Source organism: Cuculus canorus, chromosome 5 (genome assembly GCF_017976375.1).
Source record: "Cuculus canorus isolate bCucCan1 chromosome 5, bCucCan1.pri, whole genome shotgun sequence".
NCBI lineage: Eukaryota > Metazoa > Chordata > Aves > Cuculiformes > Cuculidae > Cuculus > Cuculus canorus.
The window spans coordinates 52,718,363-52,745,217 of NC_071405.1; the positions used below are offsets into that span (position 1 = coordinate 52,718,363).

General features: G+C 38.8%; 1 long non-coding RNA gene across 1 annotated transcript in view; it reads right to left on the bottom strand.

Moving 5' to 3' along the window:
- Nucleotides 1–1,575: 1,575 nt before the first annotated feature.
- The window catches only part of LOC128852349 (uncharacterized), a 49,777-nt gene continuing 24,497 nt past the window's right edge, over nucleotides 1,576–26,855 (bottom strand). Inside the window, exon 4 of the long non-coding RNA XR_008450146.1 lies at nucleotides 1,576–2,126. This is a non-coding gene — a long non-coding RNA (uncharacterized LOC128852349). The remainder of the gene's footprint in view (nucleotides 2,127–26,855) is intronic.

The following is a 26,855-nucleotide window of genomic DNA, read 5'->3' on the forward strand; positions in this document are numbered from 1 at the left end:
ATGATTTTCCACGTGGTGTCTGATAATTAACTAAATAAGGTTCCCTCAAACAAGCAAATCTAACTTGTTTTTATGGCTACATTAAAATGTGAATCTTAAGCAAAACAAGAACATAAATCTCACTAGAAGATGTTATATTAAAAATCAAACAGGATTTGAGTAGAGAGAAGGCTTTATTGAATGCCATAAAACTTCTTCAGATGCCAGTGGAAAAATTATGATAATAAAATCAGCTCCAGTTTAATGGCTTGGTAAATGAAGAGAACATTATGTGGAGTCCTGCAGGGTGCTTACAGTCCACCCCATTATCATCTCCTCCCCACAATCACAAAGTGCTTTCTCTAAATGTCTCGCTTTGAACTGTTTACTTCAGGGGCCACTCCTCTCTTCCCCACTGACAGAGGTTTTGCTCAGCAGTGCATCCTCTCAAGGAAGTACAGTTCTGGTGAGCTAAAACCTGAGGCAGTCAAAGGCTGCAGCCCTTATATAAATGCATAGCTATCACTCCACGGAGATGGCTCAAAGGAGTACACATAGCAGGCTCAGTCTGTCTGCAAGATGCACGGTAAGATCGTGGTTTGTACACGGAGGAAGAGCCCATTAACAGAATAATATCCTAAATTAGGATTAAATTCTGCACACTACATACAAGAATCTCTTTTTTCCCTGAAGGAAAAAAAAGAACCAGCATATAACCATCTGCAGAAGTCTTATCATAAAGTGGGGGAAAGACTCTGTCTAAAAATAAGAAACAAAAATAACATGATGTCTCTTCTGACACACAGCCTGTGAGACTGCTTTAACTTCTAGTTTTCTAGACCAAGAAGGAAGGTTTAAGTGAGGGTGTACCTTCATGATTATGCCCCTACATGTGTGTAAATTCTAAATTAAGAATTTAGAGTATATAAACCCAGTTAGAGAAAAGCACATTGAAAACATTCCCTGCATTCCTCTCTCTTTATTTCATGGAAATCTCTTTCTTATATACTAGTCAGTTTATCATACAAACATCTTTTATCAGAAACAATCTAAAATAAGAAGTAGTTGCCAGAACTTAGAATTAGTTTTATTTTTTCTAGAAAGAGCTTTTCCAATTTCCATTTCAATCCCAACTGTCCATTTAACATTCCCAATTAAAACAGCAGCTTTAAGTTCTCATGGATTTATTTTATTTTTTAGGAAACAATTGAATATTTAACATATATGGTGAAATTAGGCAGAGCAGATGCTAAAGAAACTTCTATAGAATGAGAGAATGGTGCATGAAAAAGAGGTAACATTTTCTAAGCCGAATCTAGCTGTTCAGGACACAAGAAAAGAACAAAATTAGAACACACCATAACACACATCCTGTTCAGTTCAAAGCCATTTTCCTTTTAGTCTAGGCTGGCAACTTCCCCTCCAGAATGTGACCGTCCAAATAGGATCTTAGAATCCTAGAACGGTTTGGCTTGGATGGGCTCTTTAAAGTTCATCCAGTTCAAGCCCTCTTCAATAAGCAGGGACATCTTCAACTCCATCTGATTGCTCAGAGGCCCATCCAGCCTGACCTTGAATATTTCCAGGAATGGGGCATCCACAACTTTCCTGGACAACTTGTTTCAGTGCCTTTCCACCCTCATTGCAAGCAATTTCTTCCTTAGATCTAGTCTGAATCTATTCTCTTTTAGTTTAAAACCATTACCCAGTGTCTTATCACAACACAGCCTACTAAAAAGCCCTTGTCCATCTTTTTTATAAGCCCCTTTCAAGTACTGAAAGGCCACTGTAAGGTCTCCTCAGGGTCTTCTCCAGTCAGAACAACCCCAGCTCTCTCAGCCTTTCATCATAGTAGAGGTGTCCTATCCCTTTGATTTTTTTTCTGTGGCCCTCCTCTGAACCCACTCCAACAGGTCCATGACTTTCCTGTGCTGAGAGCTCCAGAGTGATATGCAGTACTTCAACTGGGGTCCTACCAGAGCAGAGCAGAGGGGAAGAATCACCTTGCTGAACCTGCTAGCCACGCTTCATTTGATGCAGCCTAGGATGCGGCTGGCCCTCTGGGCTGCAAATGCATATTGCTGGCTCATGTCCATTGTTGGCTCATGAAGGAGGAGAGGAGTTTCCTTTCCCATCATTCAAGCGGCCTGCAAAAGTTACGTTTAAAACAAGACATTGAAATGCAACGTGCACATAATTCTGACATTATCCACAAGCCTGTATTAGTAGTCTATGAAACTTGAGGTTTACTGCAGCTCTTCTTCAAGTGAGCTCATAGGACATGTGAAGCACACAGGCATGAACACATTGTTTTAAAAAAGGATAGATTAATATAGCCTAGAACCAACTAGACAGCACAAGTCAACCCTATTAAAAATCTTAAACATCTTTGTGTGGGGAAAGCTGTAGGTCATGTGCATTTGAGGCATTGATGCATAAAATGAAGTGTTGCCCTTCTGTCTTCTCTGCACCATCCCTCTATATTTTGTGAATTACACATAATGCAGGCGAATAGCTTTATGCCCACTATTTTCTTGTCTCTGTGCTTACATTATTTTCTCACAGAGAAATTAATGATGGTGGTGTTTGTTCAGCAGCCCAGAATGAGAGCTAATCTGACAGCTTGTGTCACATACAGTTTGTAACAGAATTATTAAAGAGAGAGACAAATCTAAAGGATAAGAATCAAATATTACAGATTGAGGAAGGGAGGAATACATATCACTGTGCAGTAAAACTGTGTGAGAAATGAAGAGTTAAATTATTCCTTGAAACAGGAGGAAAGAGCAGAGTCAGGTTTTGACTTTGCAGAGTTTTATGAGAAATACTGGGAAACGGTCATTCTGGATATCCTCCCTACCAGACACATTTATCCACGCCAAATTCTGTGTTGCTGTACACACATGTTATGTCCCCAGATTTGTGCTTTTATAAGAATTTGTTGCTAGCTATTCAGCATAGGCTGAGTGAAAGTGAAATCAGGATGAATATAACAAACAGGAGGAACTAAAAGTCATTGTACATCAAGAAAACTATGATATAATTGCCATGACAGAAATGTGGTGGGAAGACCCACATAATTGGAGTGCTACCATGATTGGCTATAAACTCTTCAGGTGGCATAGGCAAAGGAGGAGAGGCAGTGGTGTAGCCCTCTATGTCAGAGAGTGCTCTGATTGCTCAATGATGGTGATGATAGAGTTGAGTGTCTATGGGTAAAAATGAGTGGAACGTTCAATGACGTAGATATCGTGGTAGGAGTCTCTTATAGACTGCCCAGCCTGGAAGAAGAGACTGATGAGTTACAAGCAACTGGGAGAAGTCTCGTGATCTCTAGCCCTCGTTCTTGTGGGACACTTCAGCTTACCAGATGTATGCTGGAAGTATAATACAGCAGAAAGGAAACAGTCTAGGAGGTTCCTAGTGGGTGTGTGGAAGACAACTACTAACACAGCTGGTGAGTGAACCAGCTAGGGAAGGTGCTCGCTGAACCTGTTGTTTGTGAACAGAGAAGACCTTGTGGGAGATGTGACAAATGGAGGACACCTGGGGCACAGCAATCACAAGACTATAACAGTCTCAATTCTAGAAGCAGGGAGAGGGTTCAGCAGAACCACCATCTTGGATTTCTGGAGGGCACACTTAGGATTGTTTAGAGGGCTGGTTGATAAATTTCCCTGAGAGGCAGTCCTAAAGGGCAAAGGAGCTCTTTGCCTGTTGCACTTCAAGGAGGAAATCCTGGCGACGCAAGAGCAGGCCACCCCCATGTGCCAAAAAATGAATTGGCAAGGAAGAAAACCAGCTTGACTGAGGAGAGAGCTTTGGGTGGGTCTTGGAAAAAAAGAGAAAAGTATATGAGCTTTGGAAGAAGGGGCTGGCATCTCAGGAGGACTACAAGGATGAAGTGAAATGACGTAGAGAGAAAATTAGAAGGCTTAAAGCCCAAATAGAACTTAAACTGGCCAATACCATGAAAAATAATAAAAAAATGTTTCTACAAATACATTAACAACAAAAGGAGGGTCATGAAGAAACTCCATCTTTCAATGGACGCAGGGGGAACAATAGTGAAAAAGGATGAGGATAAGGCTGAGGTACTTAATGTCTTCTTTGCCTCAGACCTTATTAGTAAGTTCAGCTGTTCTCTGGGTCCTCAGTCTCCTGAGCCAGAGGAGAGGGTGAGCAGAACAAAGCTCCAATGATCCAAGAGGAAATGGTTAGAGACTTGCTTGGCCAATTAGATATTCACAAGGCTATGGGACGAGATGGGATCCACCGGAGGGTATTTAGGGAGATGGCGGAGGTGTTTACCAAACACCTTTCCGCATCTAGGAGGAACAGATCACCCTACAAGCTATGCTAGAGCACATGGAGGACAGGAAGGGGATTAGTACCTGGACTTTAGTAAAGCCTTTGGCACCATTTCTCACAGGATTCTGCTTGAGAATCTGGCTGCCATTGGCCTGGACAGTTGCACCCTCAGCTGGGTTAAAAGCTTCCTGAATGGCTGCGCCAAATGAGTCATGGTAAATGGAGCTAAATCCAGTTGGAGGGCGGTCACAATTGGTGTTCCCCAAGGCTCAGTGCTCAGTCCAGTTCTGTTCAACATCTTTATTGATGATTCAGGTAAGGAGATTGAGTGTACTCTTAGTAAATTTGCAGATGACACTAAGCAGGGAGGAAGTGTTGATCTACTTGAGGGTAGAGAGAGTCTACAAAGGGATCTGAACAAGCTGGATTAATGGGCTGAGACCAACAGCATGAGGTTCAACAAGGCCAAGTGCAGAGTCCTGCAGCTGGGACACAATGACCCCACGCAATGCTACAGGCTTGGGGAAGAGCAGCTGGAAAGCTGCCTGGAGGAGAAGGACTTGGAAGTGTTGGTTGACAGCCGACTGAACATGAGCCAGCAGTGTGCCCAGGCAACAAAGAGGGCCAACAGCATCTTGACTTGTATCAGAAACAGCGTGGCCAGCAGGAGCAGGGAAGTGATTCTGCCCCTCTACTTGGCATTGATGAGGCCACACCTTGAATACTGTGTTCAGTTTTGGGCCCATCACTACAAGAAAGACATTGAGGTGCTAGAGCACATTCAGAGAAGGGCAATAAAGCTGATGAGGGGGCTGGAGCACAAGTCTTGTGAAGAGTGGCTGAAGGAACTGGATTTTTTCAGCCTGGAGAAAAGGAGGCTGTCTACAACTACCTGGAAGGAGGTTGTAGCAAAGTGGGTATTGGTCTTTTCTCCCAAGTGACAGGTGATAGGCCAAGAGGAAATGGCCTCAACTTGCACCAGGAGAGGGTCAGATTGGACATTAGGAAAAATTTCTTCACTGAAAGGGTTATCAGGCACTGGAACAGGCTGCTGAGAGAGATGGTTAAATCATTATCCTTGGAGGTATTTAAAAGACGGGTAGGTGAAGTGCTCAGGGGTATGGTAGATGGGTGGACAGGTATGTTTGAACTTGATGATCTCGAAGATCTTTTCCAAGCAAGCAATGATTTTGTTCTATGAATAGTTAGAAAGGTATTCTATACTATGATCTGCTAGCAATAGGATTAAATATGTCTGTATAGCAAACCAGCAGGATGACTGGAATGAGAGGTCAGTAGTGTGTGTGGATTGCAATGCAAACTTGCAGTGTCACAGATTACTGACAGGTTACACTGACTAAAGCTGGTTGATTAAAACTGGGTGTGTTACTAGTGTCTGCATTATGTGCATTTCTTGAGGGAGATGGGGAGCCCTGCCATTTTATAGTTTCTTCTCTAATTGGAAACAAAGTTGAATCAAAATTTTGGACAGTACATCAAGTGTGGTTAGCCAGCATTGTCAGAAAAATCTTTCAAGAGTTCTTTGAACCCACTGTTTCCAAACTGTAGCAGCAGAATAACACAAGGCAATCTTTATACATCATTTTAGAGAAGGCTGCATCTCAGCCTGCCAGGGAAGAACCTAAAGAAGTAAAAGCTAATTTTGAGATTACTTTGAATATTAATAGGGCTTGAATACATTATAACTAAGCAATAAACTGTGAATAAGTCAACTTCCACAATGTAATGAAATTATGCTAATATAAGATCTAGAGATGGACAGCACCATAGGACACATGGCACAAACTTCTGATATATTACTAAAAAGATAAGTAGCTTCCAATTTGCCCCAATTTATCCCAAAACAAAGCTAATTCATCAGGAGGACTGAACAAGGTGAAAATGAGAATACCTCATGGATATAGCTGACATATAGCTATGTGGGAGGGTATTGTAAATCAGAAAGATGATTGAACTCAACTTTTCTGTATCTTGTGGTGAGCTAAAGCAGCATAACTACAAAACATGCTATGATTTACACAAGTTTTCTGGATGATTTACTCATTCCATCTGTAGTGGGCAAATAGGGCAAATGAGAACTTGAAACCAATTATTTCAGTTAATATATAGGCACCTAAATTTGTTCTTTAAATAGGCCTGATTTCCCTTACTAATCAACATGGAAAACTGAAAGAACAGTTTTGGAAGAATTAGAATGTTTTTGTTTGATTTCTCCAGAATCTATTTTTTCTCTTTGCCTAAGCAGTTCACTGTATGTGACCTTTTCCTTGGGGTGTGTCAAATTTTATTCTCCAGAAAAATTCCAGGCTTTTTAGTCAGTATATCTGAAGGAATAACTAGTTTACAAAGTATTATCTCATTTTGGCATTCTGTCCCACAATAAATCAACTAAATGTGTTTCATAAAAAGTAGGTGGGAGTCTACTCAAAACTAGCAACAGCAAACCATCATGCAGTTTAATTTCAACCTGCATATCTCTGCACCACTTAGGATCATGTATTTAAATACCAGGCTGAGACAATATTACTTTTCTATTTGTTAAGCAGAATTTTTGTTCCAAAACACGGTTGTTGAAACCTCAGAGCACTGGCAGTTCAGAATAACTAGAAAGAAAATCACAGTGCAGGTGCGGCTGGGAAGAGAAGGCACTTATTAAATCCTATACACCTTCTATTTAATTTCATATGTTACATTTTTATTTATTTATTATAGAAGAAGATTTAAATAAATGGAAGTGACTAGAGAAGAATTACAAACTGTTACTATGCACAGTTTATTCACTATTTAGTGTACTGATATTCATCAGGCATAAGCCCACCACCACAAATGCTGAAGAGATCAAAATTCACCCCAAGTAATCTTTCTTCCAGGTATAATGCCATAAATTAAGCAAGAATATTTTCAGTGAGGATTTACTGTCTGAAACACCATGATTTAGCCACTGCTACTGCCAAGAACAGAGGCAAGACTGAACTGTGGCTCAATCAGATATGTTTATTTCCATACAAAATCAGCAGTGAGAGCACTCATCGGGTAACAGGACAGCAATGATGAGCAGGAGATAGTCAAAGTCCTTGGCAAGTTATATGCAGGAAAGAAACCTGCGTGTAGTGAGACTTCGGGACACAGAAATGAGAAGGCATGAAGTGAGGAGAGAAAAGTTTCCAAATAGTCAAGCACTCCTCCAAATATATTTCACTGCCAGGGAACTGTTTCTGATTTCTCTTGGAATTCAGTTGTGACTGGAAACACAGATGTTGTTGGCCAGAGCATCTTTAATCAAGTATTAGCTATGTATTGTTCAATTTTTAACATTTCTGATTGTCCTACATCCACTATGGGTATATTTGATAAAGACATTTTATTATAAATTTCAGTAATCTAAAGTTAATAATAAAGTTAGTAAGTTAATAGAAAAGTTAATAAGTTAATAAGAAATATTGACAATGCTGATCTTAGTTCATAGCTGCCTGGAAAGAATATGAGTGAAAGTCTGAAATTTGGCTTTGTATTTTTTCAGTGAAATATTCTTTTCTGTAAATGTTAATTTATTAAAACAAACTTTTCAGCAGTACACATGAGTTCTAATGAACCCTTCAATAAATGCTTTTCTGCTCCAGTTTTGGATTTTGGAGTCTGAAAGGCAGACAGAGCCAGCTGGTTTCTCTAAATTTCTTACATAATTCAGAATTCACACATCACTGGTGAATGCCCTAATCAATCCATTCCTGGCTCTTCTGGAAAATGCACTTTCTTCCTATGATTAAATCATCAGAAAATTATTTTTATTGTGAATGTATAGTGGGAAAAACCTCAAGATCCCCATTTCACAGGAAGAGGGAGAAAATCTTTCATAGTTCTACTCTATCATTACTTTTGCTAAGTAGAAAATTTGAGGGCCTTGAAGGAAAGGGAGGGAGGTCACTGAGACAGAGGTCACTGTCTCTCTGTGACATTGTTACCTTATGGTTTATTACAGGACTATTCCAAAACTAAGAGGCTCCTTCAACCACTAAATTTTAGAGGACTGTATGTATAATCTTCATGAATTTTAGATTGTGGTTATGCTTATATTTCAGTTAATAGTTGATAAAATGTGGGCCTTATAGACTATCACCAAAATTTTTCCTCCGCCACACCAGACTAAAATGAAAATTTTAGCATTGTTGTACCAGGGTTTGTTTCTATTATAAAAAAATACATTAAGACTAAGGGAAACCAGTGAAAGAACATATTTCTGCCTGTTCATGTTGCAGCATACAGGAATACTTTTCAGCTTTGTAATACATAGCCTTTTCCTCAGCAACAGGAGTCTTCAGATTCCAGTACTGAAGTTTTCTTGCTTGAGAAGCCTCCAAAACCATGATGCAGTGTGCTAGGATATATTCCATAGTTTTCGTCCCTGTGGAAGCTTCACTTAGAGGAAATCAGGAGAAGCCCTGCTTCAATATCTTCAGTAGGCATTTCCTCTCTCCCTCACACTGTACATCATTTCCATAAACAGCTGAGCGCTTCGCAATAGTTCATTAAGTTTCTAAGCTAAGGTGTAAATGGGCAACAGTGAATACTCAAAGTGGACTGTGTTTCAGTGGCAACACCTTCCCCAACAGTATCTGACACTAATTCTTTTCCGCCAGGCCATTTAAACAAGTTAATCTCAGCCAGACCCTTGCCCTCTTTGGTGGTACTATTCTGGTTACACATACCAAAGCAAGGGAGAGATGTCTTCAACACTTGTTGCTGGAATTCAGATCAATGTTATTTAGCTATTTCGAAAACTATTTCTGCGTAAGTATCAAAACCAACCAGAAAGCAAGCACTGGGAAAAGATCTTTCCTTTAGAACTACACATGACCATGTAGACAGGACTAGAAGCATCTTACATAAGATTTTAAACAAGATAATTAAAAAAATATCAGAAGGTGAACAAATTTTGGTGAGCCTGAACCTGGACCAGATAAATACCAACAGTTTCAAAGGGAAAGGCTCTGCATCCCATTATGTCTTTCCTGAGCAATACAGATCCGAAAAAGATCTGCCCTTTAATTACCAGTGATGGCAAAAGTTCAATGATTAAGCTTAGTTATTACACAGAAGTTCATATAGCTTTTTACCACCTCTAATTCCAATTTAAGAGACCAAGTCTATAATGAAAAAACTAGTGATATTTTAATTTTTAAATGAAAAAAGGTATTAAAGACAATATCAAATTCTGCTCTGTTTTCTTTGCTCTGTATGCCAAGGAATGACCACTATCATATAGAAACATACATATAAAAATGTTGTAAGAGTGTCAGTTGAGGTGCCAATGAACATTATATCTAAATAGTTACTGTAGGATAAATTAAGTATACTTTCTTCAACACTTATGAGAGACTTTATGTCTAAGGCACATAGGAATTTGAAGATATCTGTCCTCATCTGTAATTTCAATTTTTAATATTAGATTGAATTAGCTTTTAATGAAAATATTCAGTGAGATATTTCTTTCATGACATCCAAGGAAAGATAACATTTCAGACTGTTCTTTAACAATAAGGGACAAAATCTGATCCAAATTCTGGAAGCCAGTAGTAATTATCTTTAATCGCTTGGCATTTACTCTGATATTGAATGGGATAAATGTGACAGAAATCTGATTAAACTGTTTTAGATAAGAAGCATTAATTACTGAGAATGGAGAAAAAGCGAAGCATGAGAAATGGAGGCAGAATAGAAATTTAATTTCACTTGGGAACAACTTTGGACTTCTCCACCAAGATCTCATTAATTCAAAGTAATAATTTAAAAGTCTGGATAAAAGGAAAAAAATTTAGGAAGGAATGTAAATAATTAATTACATGAATCAGAGACTAGCTTGTAGACACTAAATGCTAGTTTCCTAAGAAACTAACTAGTTCCTAACTAAGAATAAAATTGCACTAATATGATGTCCTGTATTTCATTGTTAATAAAGCTACCTGTAGGGTAGAGAGTCTTGCAACAAAAGCTGCAGTCTCTGCTATCAGACTATTTTACCACAAGGACAATTTGATACAAAATCCATGCTTTCAAGTTACAATGTGTTTGCTGAACAGTGGTGGCAATTAGGAAGTTCAGGGAAAATGGTTCTGATCCAGAGTGCTTTCAGCACCTTTATTTTGCATAGCTGTATAGGGGAACCTGGGGTATTTAGATTTGATTGGAAATTATCTTTTAAGTTCTGTGTCCAGAACTTCAGAAGATTTCAAATCAGACATAATGGAATGAAGTTTTTTCCTTTTATCTGTTTGTTCTTTGCCTTTAATAACACAATCCAGGAGCCTGTCATGTTTCCAGAAGAAACATGTCCCATAAGGAAACACTGGTTGCAAAAAATACTCACAAGCCAGTGAAAGCTGATTCAAATGAAAGCATCATAAAGGGATGTAATAATTTTTGTGTGTGTTCAAATTTACTTCAAAGCACACTAAAAAGTATGAAACTATGTAAAAAGGTGATGAAAATTCAATTGCATATCAACATCAGAATCTACTATTCAGGACTTTTTTGGTTGTCACAAAACATGATTCCAGTTTGAAAATATCAAACACTTTTTCTGGATAATTTGGAAATCTGTATTTCAATCATTGTTATGTAATTAATTTCAAGAGTGCATTTTGATAGATGTGTTCTTCAGGAAAGGGTTGCTCTATTAAAAGACTTCCAGCCAGGTTTCCTGTGTGGCAGTCAGTACAGCTACAAAACTGTCCTGCATTCTCCTACATCTGCCTTGGGTTTCTAGAGGTTTTCTGGGCAGGTTTCAAGACTATAGCCAGCATATGAAAATCACAGCTGGAGGAAAAGAATGTTATTCAGTTCCCTTTCATTTGTTAGTAGCAATATCCTGTTTCTGTTGTTAGAAGATAATGTAGTTAGATCTTGATCTAAAGACCCCACCTATTTCTTGATTTTAGCAAATATACTTGTGGATGTGAAAGACTCACACTGAATGTCAATTTTGATACATAGTTATAGCTGATATTAGTACCTCATCAGAAACCGGTGCTTGAACTGATGAAAACTTAAGTGTAACGTCTAATTGCATTTTTTTTCTTGCATTTGAACAGGTAGAATTCCAGCATTACACGCTTAGAGGAAAGAGAATGCTGACATCATAATTAAAATTTGTTTATGTCCAGGAGGATCCCTGAAAAGAATGATGAAGAATATAAATTACATATATACAGGACCTGCAGGGTTTTTTTCATTCCTATGTGCTTATATTATCCATGCTTCATTGTGGCTTCATGGTGCTTGTGGCAATCCTGACTGATGTCTTAGCCACAACAAACTCAGGCAGAGCAAAAACCTATGCACACTGTTAGCAGTCAGCCCTCAGAAGGAATCTTGAAGGCCATTCTGTTTGAGATTATGGTATGGGAATAGCATCAATTGCAATTAGCATTACTATCAGTATATCTTCTTGTATAAAAAGATGAATAGAAACTCTCATTATTAAACAGTGCTTTATATAACTTAGAAGAAAACTTACAAAAGTAAGTATCTCAAATCACAGTATTTTGATTAAAAAAGGATTTGTAATTACAGATTCCAGAGTTCATTTACATTTAATAGAGCCACTGGTAATGCTTCTATTGTGTTTATCACATTATTCTGACTATTTCACTGTGATTACCTTTCATCACTAGTGCTTGCAGAGCTCAAATTAGAATACCTCCACACTAGCTTATTTCAGCACCAAAATCACATCAAATGCTGTGTGTGAGTGGGTTCCTATGAGGAATTGGGTGAGTTGAAGAGGACTCATAGGAGTACCCAGAGTGTTGAAACTAATTAGATGCGGTATGGAAAACCTTATAGTCACCTCTACTTACATAGGAAGTATAGTCAAACTAGTGAGTGAAACACAAGGAATCCTGCCCAGTCGAGAATGTGACCCAGTCTGAATATTTTGATGATCTGCTTCTTCAAAATTCTATATTTCCCTTTTAGATTTGAAAAACCATGCTAAAATTATGTTCTAGATTTAATATCAATTTAATATTTGATGCGGTTGGTTAGCAGACACGCTAAGTGCTGCAGCTGGGCACTAGATCCAGGCGAAGGGGTGATTGCCAGAGTGAAGGAAGCTCAGTAACCCCAGAGGGAGCCCGGTGGATGGACCCAGACTCCTGGAAGCAGAGGTTCATACGTGGCAGCTTATGCTGGGGGGGCAGTACCGGAACTAGCCATGGTCGAGGCAATCCCTGATTTCAGTACAGGACCGGGGATGACGTGATTGAGAGCTGCCCTGTGCAGAAAGACATGGGGGTGCTGGTTGATGAGAAGCTCGACATGAGCCAGCAATGTGCACTTGTAGCCCAGAAGGCCAACCGTGTCTTGGGCTGCATCAAAAGAAGCATGGCCAACAGGGTGAGGGAGGGGATTCTGCTATTCTAATTTGCTCTCATGAGACTCCACCTGGAGTACTGTTTCCTCAACATAAGAAGGATCTGGAACAGTTAGAACAAATCCAGGGGAGGACTACAAAGATGATCAGAAGGCTGGAGCACCTCCAATACGAGGATGGGCCAAGAGAATTATCTCCAGCCTGGAGAAGAGAAGGTTCCAATTCCTTCACTGTAAGAGTGGTGAGGCACTGGCACAGGTTGCCCAGGGAGGCTGTGGATGCCCCATCCCTGGAGGTGTTCAGGGCCAGGTTGGATGGGGCCTTGGGCAGCCTGATCTAGTGGGATGTCCATGCCCATGGCAGGGGGATCGAACTAGATGATCTTTAAGGTTCCTTCGAACACAAACTATTCTATGATTCTACAACTCAATGATTCTGTGATTCTATGATTTAAATATGAGGGTTTTCAACTTATGAATTTCATATTTTATAGTACATTTAATATTTGTCAGTTTTACAGAATCCAGTTGGAAGATCTTAAAGCTTTCGCATTATTGTCTTTCATTACAGCAACAAAAATCTTAAAACAGGATTATAACTGATGTATATCTGACTCTTTGGCATTATTCAACACTTGAATTGTGTGGCTTATAGCTTGAATTTAAGAGTTCATATAAAAACTCTTGAATAATGAAAATTAACTGTAATAGCACCTGCTTTCTGACAATCACCTGGTGAAATATGAAAAACAAAGACTGTCCAAAAGTGCAAAGAGGTCAGTGAAAGGACTTTTGCTCTTTCTTGCTTATATCTCTTCAGAATGTGTGGTACTGTCACATTCAACTCTAATTTGAAGCCTCAACATATAGAATGTGTGGTGGGGAACTGGCCAGTGACATATTGAACTCAGACTATTCTCCACGGGGTATTTATGGCTAATTTTCTCCTCCAGGCAATTTTTAATTTCTAGGCCAGGAATTATTTAGAAAACCACAGGGCTGACACAGTCGTCAGGGTTATGGAAATATAACAATGTTCTCATTTCTCACTGCTCTTCAAAAGAATGATTAGAAGACAGGAAACTGTGTTTATGGTGAATGACTTGGGGAGCTGAAATTTATTTAGCTTAAAAAAATAAGAGGGTAACAAAGGTGGCCCAGAGCAGATGAACAAAGAGCAAAGATTAGAACTCATCATAAAATTATTTAATCCACAGGAGAAATATAGTACTTTATGCCTAAAACCCAGTCATTGGCAACGAGACTAGAAAAACACATAATGAAAAGAAGGTATTATTTTGTTTTAATGGTAACAAGGTACAGATGTGGTTCAGTTCAGGTTGTGCCTGTTTTCAGTAGCTTGTAGATTGTATTTCTAAGAGACATTCACTAGCTCAAACCAGCAGTTTCAGAGGGTTAGTTCAGGAATTAAGCAGCATGATTTTATGGTTAGAAGACACACTATTTACATATAATGGTGGTTTCTTGCATCAAAATTCTGACTCATTCCCTTAGAAGTTGGAGAGATGTTGTTTCTATCCCATTCCATAGGTAAATTTGCATTTCTTTATTAAAGATAACCTAAACTGGTCCTTGAAAATACCTTTGCTTAGTGCTCATAGAGTAGCACAAAGCAAACTTGAAAGTCATTTAGTTGTAACCTATTTTTCTGAAACTGCACCCCACTGTGTTCTAGTATCCCTGCCATCAATCTCAAAATCTTTTCTAATCATAAAGATCGTCACTGCATTCAGCACAAACTGAGTGATTTAGGTTTTGAAGGCTTGCTTTTTGGGTGACAAGGAAAGAACTCCAGATGTTTTTAAGATGATAAGGTGTTTTATCTTTGAAGTAAGTTTGGTTTAGGATCCAATAGGAACTGTTAAAGGCATGTAGATGATGAACTCATCAAGTAGAGAAAGGATAATAAACTGAAATTAATCTCATTTGCTATTTTAATATGCTTCAAATTACATCAAGATATCTGACATTAATTGTTGCCTCAGATCTGAAGTTATTTTAAGATTAAAGCTACCTGGAATGGTCAGAGAGACTCTTCATCCATTGCGTGCAAATTTTTAGAAACCCTGAGCCATGTTTTTGCATAAACCTGAAGTTAGTTATAAATAACCTTCACTGAATTTATGAATTTGAATGAAAATCATTTGGGATCCATTGTAGTCTCGTTACATCTACTTCAGTAGTCTCGTTACATCTACTTCAAACTTGAAAAAGCATTATCAGTAGAGACAAAATTCCCTTAAGGTTCACTGGGATTGAGATACCACTCTTTTTATTCATTTCCATCCTTAGATTCCTGCTATGATAATATTTGTTGACTGTTACCTACTTTGCTATGTACATTTTGTCTAATATGGATCTACAAAATTAAAAGTAAGGAAAATGGGGGAAGCAGGGGAGATTCTCATGCCACTGGTAGCTCCTTTCCATAAAGGAACCTGCTGTAACAGCACCATCCGGTTGCAGGTGCCAGACCATGAGCAAAACAGTATGGGTATAAGAGCAGAGAATGATGAAGGAAAAATATTTCCACAAAGACTCCAGAAAACTGCTGCGGTAGCCTGGGGAAAAGCTTACAAAGCTGCAAATAGCAGGCCCTTAGTATTACTAACACTAAGAAACCAGAGTAACTAAGGTACTGTGGAATGCAAGACAACTACATTTAATGGTTAGGATGGAGTTTTCAGGTGTATACAAGCAACGTGCTTATTTTGAGCAGTCCTACTGCCCACATGGAGGCCTGCTGTCCTCTGAGAATGACACCGGCAATTCTACATCTGTTGAGAATGTGTGGCTTAAGCATATGTTTTCCTGATAAGATGTTAAGTGCCAGCAGGGCATATCAGTCTTTGATTAACACCCTGTCACATATTCAAATCTCAAAGGATTTTCATTTAGGATGCTTTGCCTGGGCCACCAATGTGATAATAATAAACTTTCGAAACAGCCAGAAATAAGGGGTTTGAAATGGGTTCCCTTGTATTCGTCTTGATGCGTGGTTCATCTATGAAAGGGTTTTTTACTTCCAGCTGTAACAAATACAGCATCCATAAACATGAGCAAATGTCATTTAATCCTAAAGAGAAACTAATAGATCCATGCAAGATAGAGCCTTTGAACACCAGTTGTGATGTATATAGGCACAACTGTTTCAGTCCAGAAGAGGGCATTTTTTTGTGTAAATCACCACCAGCATCATTCGAAAGACCATGTGACACAGCACTGAGGAACAGAGATCCACAGTGCCTGTTCAATATGTATTATGAGTATAATGGTACATTTCCCCAAAACCAAATAGTTCAGATTTTCCTCAGTCAGTGAAAATGTCGCCGAAACAAGAATACTGTTTTTATTTTACACCTGAGAATAAGATGACTCAAGGCAGCTATTCTTCTGTATATCTTATCTTCACTTACACTAGACACCTTCAAATTGCTTTGGGAATGAATGCGCTCTGCTCAGACATTTTTATTTTATTGCCCTTGGGATAGTTTTGAAGCACAGACTACAAACAGACTCGCTTACTTGTAATTTAGTCTTTCATTTGCATTTCCATTAATTAGTGAGAGAGAAGGAAGTTCATAGAAAATAACTAGCTCTAAAACAGTTAATTGTGTTTGTGCACACAAGTAGTGCATTGAATCCATGAGCTACGTGTCTATGATACAGTCTTCACCTAAATATCTAAATGACGTGGAGACCAAGAGGATGCTAGTGAATCAGATTCCACCATACCTGAGACACACTGTCTGAACTCTGTACAAGGACATGTTGGTTATAGGATGAAACATCATCATCTATGATTTTTAGACAACTGACGTCTTAGTCAAAGAAGGAGCAAGAACTATAATTACATGACGCATATACAGCAAATGCGCCTTTTCTAGAAAGCCTAAATCTCACCTGAACAGTAGCTGCCTGTACAATTTTTTCTGCATTTGCTGCCTTCTCAATGTGTCTTTGATAGAAAATATAGAAACTATAACCAGCCTCTTGCTCTCTTCTCTCCATTCACATCCAAGCTGAGTAGCAGCTATTTCCCAAAAGACAGAAGGGACTGCAAATCTTACTGGTCACTGCACAAATGAGTACAAGGAGGGATTGACAGCTCCTCTGTTTTGCCAGCTTTATACGTATATGGAAGACCAGGCATAAGAGGAAATGTGAGATTCAGGAATGAAAAGCTGTCTACAGAAGCTGGAAAGCACCAAGGGGAGGATTGGACCTTCTAGATTGTCCTGAAGGTACTGCAATAAGAATTAATTCCCATGTGTTTAGAAGTATCACAGAGATTATCAAAGACAATGGCATGAGTTTTCCATGAGCTGCATGTGACAGGTTATCTGCCCCCTTTATGCACTCTGTGAGCACTTGTACTCACCATCAGGTAAAAACAGGGTCATAAGGAACAGGCAACTGGTACTCCCAGAGGGATAATCTGGATCACCCGTTTTAGTATACTTATTGTTTCTTCTATAGGTGTCTGCTCCATATACTCATACCACAACTTCTGCCTCAGGTTTTCTGAAGAAGGTTCGCACTGCAGGCTTTTATTTTTTTTTAATATTTATTGTATCACAGTGCATAACAAGTGGCTGAAAAGAAAGTTTTAACTTTCATAGAGCTCTGGCTATTTAGTGCTATATTCTGCCCCTTCATGACAGACAAAACAGTGGAATGAAAAATCCCACAGAGGTTGGATTTATTAAATGGTTAAATTGAGGGCCAGGGACAATATGTATATTGTCCCTGGCCCTCAATTTAACCATATATATATATATGTGTGTGTGTGTGTGTGTGTGTATATATATACACAATATATATATATATATTTAACCATATATATATATGTGTGTGTGTGTGTGTATATATATATATATATATATATTAGTACACTCACATGTTACTTTTAAGAAGTAGTGAAGACCGCATAGCACTTACTACAACAATAAATTTAAAAAAGGTAAAAAGTGCAACCGAAACCCCACTTCTACTTCCAAGTCTGTTGATCTTGGCAGTTGCAGACACCTCAAAGACAACTTCTGCTCAGAAGAGCATTATGAGCCTAAACTTAGATTTTGTATGCAAGACATGGTGGCTGTGGGCAGTTCTGCCATGCTTAAATAATTTGTGCCAACTTTGTTTTCAAATAACTTGTGCAGTAGAATCACACCATCCAGACAAGAGCTCCCCCAGGAAAAAGAGATGGGAGGAGTGTCTTGCAGCCACACTTCCATTTTCCTCAGTTCATACCCTTATCTCTTCAGCAGCAGCTTGCAGGGAATTATAACCTCTGACCCAGACAGCCTATTACCAATGGTTGGACTTTAATATCTGGAGAATAAGAGCAGTGAAATAACTGGCTGCATGTGGAACAGGCACAAGATGAATAGTACTCCAGAGCTGCTTTTGCTCCCATATCACAGCCACACTGAAGTTCTGCAGAGCTGTCACAAGTACCTGCAGAGATTGCTTTTTTCCCCTCTCTAACAACACGAAGCCATTTTTTTTGCAGATTTCTGCTATTTACAAAGTAGGAACATCATTGGTTTTAGTTTTAGTTTTAATAGCGTTATACCTCTGGCAACCATGTAACATAATTTTTTTATTTGGCCTGCTTTGCTAATAAAGTATACTTCACATACTTGAGCTGTTTGTTCAGCTGACCATTCAGCTATTGTTTTTCTCGCATTATTTTTTTCCCTATTCACTAATTTTAGCCAGATTTTCCGGAGTGCAGCTGCGTACAGGACAAAGAATCAAACTGTGTCCTGCAGTGGGGAGTGAAATTAAAACTTTTGCTATCCTGAGGTAGCAGTCCAACAGCATATGGATAGATTAAAGGCACCCATAGCACATGCTGCCATGAGGCAGCACATGTGGGAGTGGTCAGGGAACACAAAAGTGACAGAAAACATCACTATGGTATGTTTTAAGCAATGCAGCACATAGATCTGCAAGAAACCAACCTTCCTTAGCTTTGTGGAGAATGGAACAACTTGCTACTCCACACTTCATTGTAGCTTAGCCTTACAGCTGAAAATCTAATCCACCTCTCTCCTCCCCTGGCCCAGAGAGGTGACTTTTGACCCAGAAGTCTCTTCCTCCACTTTGTGATTTAGTTACCACTGTTGCCAGTTCCTGTTTTGGAAAAGTGTTCAGAGATGCAAATGCATTCGCCTCCTTTCCAATAATTACTGACATACAGGGCATTAATAATTGGCTGGAAGGAGCTCATGGTTTGAGGCACAGCTCCGTTAATCAATAATCCTTGGACACCCTGTGCCAGGGTATTTCTGGCCACAGAAATTAAATAGGGGGCAGGGAGATAATCTATTTAGCCTATTCATAAAAACTTTTATTTAGAGCTATCTAAGCACAAAGCGATAAGAACTAAAATTGTCATGTTAAGAACAAATAACAAGATTCAACATTTGAAAACAAAAGCAAATCTTGCAAACAAGTTGTTGTCAGCTAATGTACTCCAAATAAAGAACGCAAATAAACACACAATGGGAAAGCTGTAACTATTATGCAAATAATTTCTCTACTCCTGAAGCAACTCGTTGTATACTGTAAAATCAGCCAGCAATGGACACACATGAAGCCTATATTGAAAGTAATTTCACACCTGAAGGTTTGCAGCTGAGAAAGGTGTTTGTCAGGCAAAGTGGATGAATACCAGGTATCCTTAGTTAACCTCCAATATCACAGCAGATCCAACTGAGCCTAATCCGAAGCAGGACAGGTACTAGATACAAAATTTGAAATATCAAAGAGTTATTCACTTGACACTATTTGCTTCTTATGATGTTGCACGAGACTTGAGGAGCTGCAGCTGCTTCAGTGTAATACTAATATAACCTTCCTGGTGTTGTGCATTTCCAAAGGAAAGTGAATTACAGCATATTTATAACTGGGAAGTATTATTTGTTTCCTAATCACCAAAGAATTTAGAAAATTTCACCTTAGGTGTATAGGAGATAAGCTAATTAAAGTCCAACATCAGTACATTCCACTGTAAAAACCAGTAATACCACAGCCGAGTGCTTGCTTGTTCTGTTTGATCTTTCAGTTTTCCCTAAACTGCCTTTGAAAGGTATTTCTGCAGGGCCGTTGTAAGGCCACTGGAGATTTTGGACCATATGCACCCATGCACAGTGCTATGCAAGTGCACGTGCAAATCACTGTAGAATTGTGATGACTGTGAGCCATTAGGCTGAAGTGTCCAGAATAAGATTTGCTGTGTTTTGGCTATATGACCCTTTTCAAACAGAGTTTGGGACCTGGAACTGCAGTCCTCAAAAACAAAGCCTCTGTTTGTATTCCTGACTATGGAAAATTACGTTGTTCCACCAGAGCAGTCCACCAAGCCGGGTGTGGTGTTGCAGGGATCCATTTGCAGTTCTCAGAAGTTGAAAGATTTTCACCTCTCTTGGGTGAATGTCTCCCTGCATAAACTATGTCCCTCTTAGAAACCATTGGAGGTTTCTCACCATCTTTTCTACTGTTCTATCATTTTACTAATCATCTTGACCATGAACTCTCTGTACAATCTTTAATGGTTTGGAGAGTTTAATAGAAAAGCCACAGGAATTAGTTTGTGCTCCTCTGATTCTAAGAATGTCCTACACATGTGCAATTTTCAAAAGATACACACTCAGTCCCAGGCCCTGTATTACAGCCTCTAATGGCCCAAAGGACAACTTGTGCTTTTTGAGCTCCAGCTGGCACAAAAGAAATACCACAAACAGACAACCACCCCAGCATGAAAGGGTGTAGTAGTAATTAAATCGCAGTTCTGTGCTGAAGAGTGGCAGTGTAAAAATGCCACCGGAGGCTTCTGTGTTTGTCATGTTCCTCTAACTCCAGTCGTACTCAGTTTGTAGCTGTAAGATTATTTTTCTCAACCTGCTTCTTTTGCCAAACCAATGTAAATCAGAGTCAGGACAAGGCCCTTTCTTCATTTCCTCCATTACTACTAGCAATAAAGGGCATAACTGGCCAAAACAGGCCTTCAGCAACACAAGTATCACCCTGTCACATCACAGTTCATGCTCAGGTCTATCTGACCAGCCCGAACTCATTGCTTCCAGAATTCTACACCGTAGAAGGTTCTACTTCCGTCACTGGTGATTGCTTTGCAGAAACCTATGCTTACTGCTAACATCAACACATGAAATTGACAGAGGAAAGAAGCCACTTTGCTGAGCAAGAAGGTGCCATTTCAATATAGCCATTTTTCTACCTAGAATGGCACTTATTATGAGCTCAGGCCCTAGGGCAAATCACTTTATTATGATGGTAAGTGAGCTGAAAGCCAATCTCAGTCAGCAATAAAATGGCAGGATAGGATTAAGAAAGAGTAAGTGGTTATCTATCAAAAATATGGAGAATTTTTTACAAAAGATGTGATGTGGGAGCCAAAAGGCTAGAGAGAAAGAAGTAATGAGAGTGAAAAACTTGGAAACCACAAGACAGACAAAGAAAGATGAGGGAATCTTAAAGGGTTGAGTTGAGGAGAGAAAAAATAAGGGCTAGAAAATCCACTGTAAAGAAAGGACAGGAAGTTAACTATAGAAAGAGAAGTTCATTAAAAATTAAAAGAATGAAGAAGACAATGGTGATAAGAGAGATCACAGTAACAGAAGGGGAAGGGAAAACACAGAAGTGGAAAGAAACAATTTTAGGGAAAACAGATTAGGAAAAAAATTATCTTAGGAAAAAAAGCAAAACAACTAAAAAATAAGTGGTTTGTTTGTTTATTTACTTGAGGGGCAGGCTGTGTATTTTGCCTTAAGTTGTGCTTCCAAGCCAGGAATGGTTTCATTTTAAAGCATCCTCAGGGCTCTTGTGCAGCATCATTTAGCAATGTTGTAAAAATGGTAATCCCACTGGCTGTTCTCAAAGGCACTTGATAGTGGAAGTTTCAACAAAGCAGAGACATGGGGAATCAAGGCTAATGTGATTTTGTTCTTTTCCCCTGAAGATTTTCCCAGGGCATTGTGTCATTTCTCCCTAACTGCCCACCATCTTTATTTTACTAACTTTTGTATCTTGGAAAGACTGTCTACAAATGTTTATTTTGTGTTGTGAAAAGTCACTGCTTAATCTCAATTTTTTCTGTACATATCCTAATCACCTTCAGATTTGCTGAAAATAGTATCTACATAAATGAAGAGCTGGTATACATTGGTCTTTGACATTTATCTTTTCATTCCAAATAATAATTTTATTATTCTATTTCTTGCTCATAATCCATCTTTATCTGAGCTCAGTCCTCCTTCATACTTCAGTCACCTTATCTGAAAGTATTAAACAAAGCAAGATCTGACCTTAGTATGATTTCCCAAAGGTGTATTTTAATTGTACTAGGAAAGACTGAACTGTCTGGCCACAGCTCTCACCTCTGTCACTATATCATGATGGTAACTTCCTAAAGATCAGATGCTGAACATATTTTATCTGGACTTATCCAGAGAATTATAATTACAGTTCCATTCTACCTGGAAGCAGTTTTAATTTGCATGCATCTGAAGCTGCTCTGGGGCTGGTGCATAATGCTTTTAACTGCTGACTGGATTGTACTTGCAGGATTTCAGACAATGCATAACACCAAACTACAGTGGCACCATTTGAATATTTCACAAGCAGGTGAATGTTGCAGGCAAAAGCCACTTAAACTGCTGACAGTACCAGGCAGCAGATAATTGGACGTATGTGTAGGGGGCGAATGTCTGAACATGAACTTTCAAAATCTCAAGCAGAAGCACGCCACTTACTTGCTGCAACTGTTATAGGCCTGTTGTAAATTTTGTTAACAGCTGGACTAAAGAAATGGCACATCCTGAATCCTCAAATGAACAGAGACATAAGAAAACTACCACTTAGGAGACTGATCACATGCTGTGCTTCTGTACAGTCTATTTAGATTGGGTCCACAGAAAGATGTGGTCTCAAAGAAGAAGTGGGCCTGGAAAGAAGCTGAAGATCCTGGCTAGAAGAAAGATCTTAGAAGTGGGGAAAGACCCTGCAGATCAGGGAGCACATGGAGACAAATTCTGGGAGATGTTGAAGGACACTGACCAGTAATACCTGAGACTGGTAACTATACGCAGCTGCATAGCAAATACTGACACGACTTTGTGCCCAGTCTTCATGAATGGGCAGTGATCTCCCTGCTAGGAAGGAAGTTGTGAAACCACAGGAAAAGTAATACTGGGTGGAGTGAATGAGTGGGATAATCAAGTAGAGTAAAAGCTCTAAACTCACTGGTTCTTAAATAAACATCAGTATACAGATCTAATTGTGGTTTGCTCTGTCTTCCTCATGAGAGTGAATAAGAAGGATGTTTTTCATCACGTATTATGTTTTGTCGTCCTTTAAAAACACAATTTCCTGCTAAGGAGTGTCAGAATTTTAGCAAACCTCCCATGCAGTACTAATTTGTAATATACCACAAATTATCTCCCCTGAACTTTAAAAATAATGTAATAGTCTAAAATTCTGCTTCATAGTAGAATTTCTGGTCCTCTAAAGTGGACACAAATGGCCGGTGCAGAATAACTTTATTATAGGTTTAAGTACAGTTTCATCCCCTTGTACCATCCCCCTTTGCTTAACATTAGAAGCTGGTATTCAACAGCAGTTGTGTTCTTGTATCTTTTAAAAAAGAGATTCAGCTGTCAGTAAATTAAATGTTACATGCAAAATTACCCACTCCCTCTGTCTCCACATCCTTATCCCTTTCCTAAAAAGATGCTGTAGATCATGATTCTCAGATAAGGAAATAGAATTACTAAGTAGAGTGTGGTAGAATAATAAGAGAGATTATCTCTTCTAAATGCTCTCGAGAAGCTTACACTGAAAACAGACTATACTATGTAATAAAGTGTTCTAAATGTAGCTAAAATTTCAGTGAGAAGATCTCAGATGCGTGGGAAGTGGAAAAGAAGACTCAACCTTACACTATTAAATGAAAAGCCCTATAAGGAGTCTACAAAGGTCATGAAGGAAGTCCAGAAAATGGGGATCTGAGATAGCTGGATCATTAATGATGAAAGATTACAATAGGTTCAAATATGTAAATTAAATGCATAGAAGCATACCCACAGTTTTAATAAATGCAAAAATTATGGGTTCAAGCTGAATACAAGAAACATTTTGTACTGTAAAGGAAGTTACTAGGACATCCATCTCAGAATTCTTGTATCATACAATAACGGTCTTGGATTAACTGCTGAGCCATGTTCTGATGTTTATATATCTGGCTGTTTAAGCTCATCAATTTTGTATGCAATCTCGTATTCCAAGAAAAGACAAAAGTCTTTAAGAAGGATATAATGCTTTATAAGTGTATTTGCAACATGAGATACAAAACAGGCCATGGTTTCTGAATTCTTAGTCCCAGTAAAATTATGACCAACCAGGTCAGGAAAAAGGGGACAGTGGGTTGGGGGGTCATTGAAGGTTCTCCAACCTCTGACAGAAGAAAAATTCTTCTTGTGCCTAAAGAAAAAACCTAACTGGATTAGAGCAGAAAAAAAGGAGGAAAAACTTCCTTCTACCACTGCCATTTTAGACTAATGCCACAATTAGGAGAATTCTCACATTTTAATAGTCTACACAGCTGTCACCATAGACAGGATCTAATATCTGCAGAACACTTTAAGTCAAATCTACTTTTGATTTGTTGAGCAAAAACTGAATTGAAGAAAGCTAAGCTAGGAGGCTGAAACACAATGGATTGTAGGTATGGGTTAGGTACACGCACCTGCTGTTCCATATTCTTTCCCAGTTAGCATATTTCTCCCCATCAGCATTTCTTAGACTCTGCTGCAATGCTGTGTAATTCCTTTTCTATCTACCTGGCTGTCTTTCCTGTTGTTTCAGTTGTAATGCAGAGCTCTGACATCCCTATCCCAGTTTTAACTTTAAAAAATTCTGAAGCAGTTTTATTTTCATGGTAATGCGCTCTGCTGAGGGTACAACTATGGCGACACATGTAAACTGATTACTTACCTTCAGGCTTTCTAATGTCTTGCTGGGAATACATCTGAATCTTCTTCAAAATGTCCCACTTTCACGGGGCTATTCGCTCAGAAGGCTACTTTTGAAAATCCTTCTACATATTAATTTACATTCTAGGATTTCTTGCAGTATGTGGATAGTGTGGCAAAACTACTGGTAGTGAAATACACAGGGAACTAAGCATGATAAGTCATCCATAAGGCAAAGAAGGGAAACTCTTTTTTAGTGACAGATTGAAAGATAAGGAATAAAGTAACTAGCCCAGAAAATGCCTGGCTGCTAAGGAAACCTTTCAATTCCTATATTGCAGTATTTTAATTTGTCTGAATTTTAGTTGCTGTGTAATTTTAACTTAGTTAATAACAAACGATAATTCATAGAAAACGTAATATTAAATATAAACCTTTAAGAAATATGAGGAGTTAATATCTTTTTTTTTTTTTTAAATGCAAGGAAAATCCTTCTCAGTCCTGTCCCTAGATCAGGAAAAAAATAATGTGAGACAAGTAGCATATTTTGTACTTCTGCTTAAAGAAATACCTACTCAGCCTTGCTTTTGGAAAGCAAGGCAGCAAAGCTCTGAATTTTTTCCATTTGGAAACATAATGTAGTCTGACCACAGTAGCACAGTAAAGGTATTTAAATACTTGGAGAGATAAGCCCCATTCAGAATTGATGATATTATGTAAGGAGTTCTTGCTCTTTGGCCGTGTTATGTGATCTTTCACTAGATGACCTCACAATCCTGGACAAAATAACCCAGAGGCCAAGAACTGATCAGCCTTTAACATATCCTTCATCCTCCTCACGACTAGATGTGATCTCTTCCTCTCATTGAGTCTGAGGCATATTGGCACGGGCTGAAACTGTCAAGCTGTCAAACCAAGTAATATCCATTCAGGAGATAAACAGAGAGCTTCTGTATCCAAGCTGGCAGCTGAGCACCAAATTAATTTTCAAATACAAGATCAAAAATTAGAATAAAAAATTAGAATAAAACTCATTCATAGACTTGTAAAATTCAGGATTCCCCACTGCTTACAGTCCAATACAAACTGCATTTCATCTCATTCCAAGACCTACACATAGGATAGTCAATATCTTCTGCCTCAGCTGATATATAAGTGAACTCAAACCTACTTAAAGAGGTTTCAGAAGTAGCACAAACAAAAAATCATTCTACAACTGATTATTCCTAATTAACAAATTATCCTGTCACCTCTGCTGAGTGAGCAATATATGTATTTCCTGTAATTCCACAACTTTAAATAAAAGGCTCAGAAATGATCTTACTCAGGCAAGATCAATAATTCTGCACTAGAAAAAGACAATAATAAATAGAAGAACAATTTCTACTATATATCACTCCTACCCTAATTAAGACCAACCAGCCAGTACCATTCACTACTGCATTGTAGGTGGGGGAAGTTACAAAACAGATTTGTTGAGTCTGCATTTCTGGGCAGGAGTTGTCTTGAGTTTGGTCAAAGACACTGACTCCACACTATACACTTGCCGTAGTGCTCCCTGGGCTGTCTCTAAGGCTATCCAATTGGTAATTCTCAGTGTTGAGCTCTGGGTATGAGTTTTTCTCTAGAATTTACCCAAGGTTTAGTTGCTTCCTGTTTGGATGGTGCCAGCTGCTCATAGTTTGCACAAATACCTCCAACTTTGCCCTCTATCCTTAATCCCATGACAAGTATGAGGGAAACAAGACAGATCACCTCTGCCTGCCCCAAGTATAGGTGAGATTTCTGTGCACTTTGAAGTCAGCATTGCTGAATTTACTGCAGTCCAAATGTTTGTAAATACTACATATTTTTCTGCCATTTCTACTCCCAAGCCTCACAATGTCCTACCCAGTACAATGGCAGTGCATCTGGAAGTGCTGCTGTCTCATCACACTATACCATTTCAATCTTTAGGACGAGGTCAGGAATTCTTATTTTGTACAAGTAAATTGACCCTGTAGAGGTGTCTTTTCTGCAGATATCAAGGTGGTATTCCAGTGTCTTGCATCCTCCATAGTCCTGTCCTCCTCTTCCAAACAAGCATGGACACAGGAAGAACATAACACTGACATTTTCTCTCACCTTACTGCTACAGTACTAATCTACAGGCAA